A 5,927-nucleotide genomic window follows, 5' to 3' on the forward strand; every position below is an offset into this window, starting at 1 on the left:
AGCATTAGCAGCAGCTGTTAGTTTCTGTAATTCAGCCAGATTTAGAGGGAAACTTGACATCTGCTCCTTCATGTGAAGAGGGAGAGAGAGACATGGAAGAGGTGATTGATAAATATGAGAAAGGAGATGGACAGGAGTAAAGAAGGGCAACAGGGGAGTGCCAGAGAGGAACACATGTAAACGATTCAGTGATGGCAAAGTGATGATGATGATTAGCATACACTCTAAAAACCGTTGGGTTATTTGTTTTACCCAACAGGTGGGTTAAACATATTGGGTTGTTGTGTTGGGTTATTCCTAGCTTGTATTGGGTTATTTCTATAACAACCCAGACCGATGGGTTAAAATCGGGCTCACGTCACGCATTTTGAATTTCAATGGTCGACAGGTGCCACTGCTGAGTGCGGACAGACACGAGAGGTACGTTTTAAAATATATATCTCTGTGTAATGTTTTATTTGCTACAAAGTGTCTTTAAGCTCTAACACAGTAAACTATCAGCCACGATTTCTACAAATACTTGTACAAAAACGCTGTTGTCTAGTTTTTGTCCGTTACACGTGTTCCATTGATTAACTGTTACCGATGCCAACACGCGTTTTTAAACCATCATAAAGGTGGAAAAACATCGCAATTTAGTTTAATACTAAACAGCACCAACAGCATGATCCCTTACGAAAATGAATCATGTCTTTTTTTAGTATTATAACGTTAGTTTCATGGCGTATTGATTGTCATATTGCTTTAACCGTGTTTTCTGTAACAGACAATGCTTTTTTGTTTAAAGTGTAGTAAAAACCGTTTTTAACTTTTGTAAGAGAATGCGACCGGCTGTTTTTGGCTCCAAATATTTTTTTAGCCGGTCTGTGTTATAGAAACAGAGCTGTAATATAAATGTGCTTCTGAATGGAAATGTCTTAAGAAGCTATTATATTGTCGTCTTACTGTCGCCTGATAAAGCGCTGTTTAATCCTGCACGTCTTTTACTGTTTACTGTAACCCCGGTAACGGTTGAACTTGCTCTTCAGCGACATCTACTGTCAAAGTAGAGTATTTATTCAGCTTGCCAGATGTGTTTGCTTTGAGATTTAATTCATTATTCTTTTCATTAAATGTAGACATTCTTGGAGATGTTGCATTAAAAACCTTACAAAATGGCCAGCAAGATGGTTCAGCCTTCCTACAGTACCAAGAAGCAAAGCAAGCATTTATAAATTTTCAACCTGTAAGTATCATTTATGACACTTGTTTTTTTATCCTGTTTATGTGTGCATATTTACATTGTGAAAATTGTGTCTTTAGGTCAGAAAACAAACATAATCCAGTATTTGGAGGAGGAGGTAGGACGAAGACCCCATGTCCTGTTATGGGATGAATTCGACTAATCACAAGCCTTTGTTTTCGTGGGGAGGCATGGCCCAGGAGCAAGACCAGCAGTTGACATGTGCTTTAATATTTTTTACATTTTAGACAGAGTATCCCAAACCTTTCACTACTGTTAAGTAGTTTCTGTAACACAATACATTTTGTACCAGGTGATGTTTCCTTAACACACTGTCACCTGTTTAAAGGGACAGTTCCCCCAAAAAATGAAAATTATGTCATAATTTTCTTCCTCTCCTGTCGTTACAAACATACATTTTTTTTATTCTGATGACCATAAAGGAAGATTTTTTGAGTAATGTTTGAAACCAAACAGATCATGAGCCCCATTGACTGTCATAGTAGGAAAAAAGAATACTATGAAAATGAATGGGGCTCATGATCGGTTTGATTTCAAACATTCTTTGAAATATACCTTTGTGGTTATCAAAGTAAAGACTTATATACAGGTTTATAAGAACATGAGAGGATGAAAATGATGACAAAATGTGTGAACTATGCTTTTAAGCAGTTTTTAGTTGGATAAGATGGAGTAGATTTGTTCTGTTCTTATATTTTTGTTTATTTATGTATGTATATATGTATGTATGTGTGTATGTATTTATGCTTCTATACATGTATGTATTTATACACTTAAATGCAGGTGCAAATGACTAAATGAAAATAAAGCATTATAAATGTATTTGTAAGTTTTGTATTATTTATTTATAAAGCAAATAATAGTAATAAATAATAATAATAATAATAATAATAATGAGGTTAAAACAGCATTGCAAAAATAACCCAACAAATTGGTTATTTCATAACCCAACTAATTGGGTTAAACTTTCTACCCAATGCATTGGGTTAAAATAACCCAACAATGGGTCGGTGCTATAGTAACCCACCATTGGGTTATTTATTGGGTTATTTTTAACCCAACTGTTTTTAGTGAGTATGATGTAACAAAGAAGAAAAAAGCATGTCACATAGCGGCGGAAAGTAATGATAGTTGGAGACCGAGGGCACAGGGGGAGGCTAATAGCGAGAAGAAAATAAAGAGAAGAAAAAGTGATTTAGCACAGAAAGATATGGCGTCTGAAGCTTACCGCAGTAAACAGCCTGTCTGTGTTCATTCCCATACAGGTCGTTTAATTTTGTGTTTGTGCTAATTTCCCCAATGACCAACCATGTGAAACTGAGCAAAAGTAATCACAGAAAAGAAGAATGTTATTAAAAGAGAATGTTGTGTTTAAATAAAATAATAATAGCAAATACATGGCCATAAGGAATACTGGTGGTTAGTTTAACAGCAGAATTGCTTGCGTACTATTAACTTACATTTTAAATAGGGATGTGCCATATTATAACATCTATGACAACATCGGTATATTTTTTTACATGAGAAAAAAGGCAACGCAATGGTGTATGGCGCATTTACATTCCCTATGCGCCCAGCATGTCAGCCACAAGGTTGAGAATAACCAGGCTGTGAAGGTACATGAGGAGGAGATACTAGCAGCTGGTGATGTCCAGCCCAAAAGTAAACAAAAGACTTACGAGCTTCACTGGACTCACGAGCTTCACCCCATATGACAGCAAGACTAAACGATTTAAATTACTGATGCGTTTACATATTGTTTCGCCAATGACAGTTAGAAAATATTTTTTAAAGACATCCTTGCCTGTGATGTATGAAGCATGCCGTGACAAATTAGCTGCTACGCTATCGTCAGTGGATTTTTTTGTCTCAACCACGGATATGTGCTTAAGACGAACAGTGGAGTCATATGTCAGCCTGACTGTGTAAATTACTTTAGTTACTGTTAAACTGAAGTGTTACAGAGTTATATTATATTGGGAAAAAACTACCAACTCGTACCAAGGCTACTTTTGTACTTAGTTTACATTTGACTCATGTTGTGTGTCTGTAGCTGTGTCCCAATTCAAAGGCTGTGACCTTCTAAGGACAAGGTAAGTCATTGAAGGTCACAGCCTCTAAAGTCCATGAAGAGTAATGAAATGAGACGGTCTAACCTTCGGACGATCCATAATTTGCGGCACCTGTTGTACGCCCCCAATGTGCCAGTCAGTGGGACACAGCATAGACTTTTCCTGACTTATTTAAATAAATATGGAACCAGAAAAATATAAATTTTATTTTAGAAAATATGACTTAGAACTTAGAAGTATAGGAGCAGCAAATGTGGCTTCTGTGGAAGTCAAGGAATGGAGGGGAATCCCTATTTAGTGATATATGGAAGATTTTTTTATTTTAGGAGGGATGATTGGGGAAGAGTTATTTTTATACACAATTTTTTTTAATTATCTGACCTAATTGTTTTCTCAGTCAGTGTATTTGTCTTTAGAATAGTATCATATTGCTGCACACTAGCTTACACACAGCACAAGGATGTTTCAAACAAATTCATGTAATTTACTTGAATACATGCAAAGATGAATAATTTGACATAATTTTGTGTGCAGCATTCAAGAGATTATCTGTGCATTTTATGGAAGAATGCAAGTACATGAATGGGATTTGGCTTCAATTGCCCTTCAGCAAGCTGTGTGCATGTGAAATGTGCAGGGAAGAAATTCAACTAAAATTGCATTAAATCTAGTTGTTTTAATCTAAATTAACTACATTTAACTATTTAACTACATTTTAGTTCCCTGTTATAGGCAACTCTGCAATTTTTTTATTCCCAGTTTATTCACATGAATTCCTGTTAATTACCATATATTCCCGTCGATTCCCATATTTTCCCATTAATTCCCATGGAAAGTTTTCAGCCTTGAAAGTTCCCAGAATTGTGCAACCCTAGTAGTGGCTAAACTGACCTTTAAAACAAATACCATGTGGAGAATAAAATGTTTCAGTTTTCTAAAGAAGAGCCAGGCAAGAATTCAAGGATATGTAGCATTATATTTTACATGAAATAAAGGTAACTACTATAAATAAACTGCTTTAAAAGTAAAAAAGACATCATATGTTAGGAATCTGTCAGAGAAAAACTAACACTCACAGATACAAGAATATATGCACATGTTAGTGTTGTTGTTGTGTCTTAACTAGCAGGAATCTCTTGAAGTCTTCCTCCCAAGAGTCAACTGATCAGAGCTCAGAGCTGGGAATCTGGGAATGCAAATGAGAGACTGCAGTAAAAATGTGCATGTTGTTAAAGTGCGTGTGCATGTGAGTGTCTGTGAAGCCTGCTGTAAAGAGATGGCAGATTTTGTTTAACAGGCTAATTAAGCATTAAACTACCTCAGATCTGGATAAGAAACAGAGAGGGGCGGAGAGAGAAAATCATTTCCTTTTAAACAGTTTTAATCCTGCTTAGAGTTTTTCTGGTCTACTCCCTCATGCATCACCGTTCTCATTCTTTGTCTCTTACTTAAGAAATCAATGAGTGTGCTTTATCTTTCTAATAGTCCCCAACAAAACATCAGCATTTAAAACATAACAAAGGTGAGCTATAAGGATCAGATGTATCATTTATGAACAATTTGTCCATTTTTTTTTCTCATTAGCTGTAATATATTGATATTATATTGAGATATATGGTAGATTGTACTTTTTGCATGATGGGCAATTGGTTGATTGGTGCATTGTGTTGTCACACATCTTGGAAGCAAGTGTGTATGGCCAACCATATATCTATTAAAGCTTTTAATGTGTAGTTTGTTAACCCGTTTAATCCTACATTTTTTCTTGGAATTTGAATACATGCAATTTACTCCTTAGGCCTTCTTTGATTTTATGTTGGTTAAGTTAGTGAAATATTAGGTTTAATACTCGGTCACAATAGTGACCGGTGGGAAACAGCATAGACAGACTTAATTCAAATTCAATTAGACATATTTACATTAGAAACAGTGTGTTATACTACCGGTCACAATTGTGACCATTAAAAAATCCTTAAAATATATCTGTAGTAGACCCCACCTACAGATACTTCTAACTGTTAATTAAGATGTTTTACTTCTTTTTGTCTGTAGTAGTATGGTAGACATCAGGTGTGTTCGACTTCATGCGGCGCTGCGCAGACCGATCGGCGGCTGACTTGAAGCAGTGCATTCCGGTTAGCAACTTGGTCCGACTTAAGCTGGCGCTGCAGGCACGTGACTGTGTCATATGGTTTTTAAGTACCACGAGAGTGATTCGAGATCAGCCGCCTGAGTTAGCCAGCACAGTTCGCGAAGAGGAGCTGCACGGGCTGTAATGACGACACAGCTGTTTCACGATTGGTTCGATTCACCACATGACAACAATCACGTGTGTTTCGTGTGTATTTCACGCCCTCACTTCCACAAATACTCACAAATCTGTATTTTTATAACAGTTAAAGCTCTTTTCATGTAGTCGCGATGTTATATTGTGTAATCTTCATCAAAATAAAATGGATAAAAAACTTAGACCCCACTACATTGGTATTTAAATAATATGCCTATGTTGAACTTTATTCTTGTAAAAACAGATGCTGTAAGCCTCTTCAGTTCCACTCATGCTCATACACGGACATTCAAAACAGTAAAATTCACTTTTTATGTAGATTACA

General features: G+C 36.1%; 1 long non-coding RNA gene across 1 annotated transcript; it reads left to right on the plus strand.

Annotated features, from left to right (window-relative positions):
* Positions 1-231: 231 nt before the first annotated feature.
* LOC135748878 (uncharacterized) lies at positions 232-1,910 on the plus strand. Its single transcript, XR_010532243.2, has 3 exons — positions 232-420; positions 1,119-1,225; positions 1,303-1,910. It is a non-coding gene; the product is annotated as an uncharacterized lncRNA (long non-coding RNA).
* The last annotated feature ends 4,017 nt before the right edge of the window (positions 1,911-5,927 follow it).

This window comes from Paramisgurnus dabryanus, chromosome 5 (assembly GCF_030506205.2).
Source record: "Paramisgurnus dabryanus chromosome 5, PD_genome_1.1, whole genome shotgun sequence".
Taxonomy (NCBI): Eukaryota; Metazoa; Chordata; class Actinopteri; order Cypriniformes; family Cobitidae; genus Paramisgurnus; species Paramisgurnus dabryanus.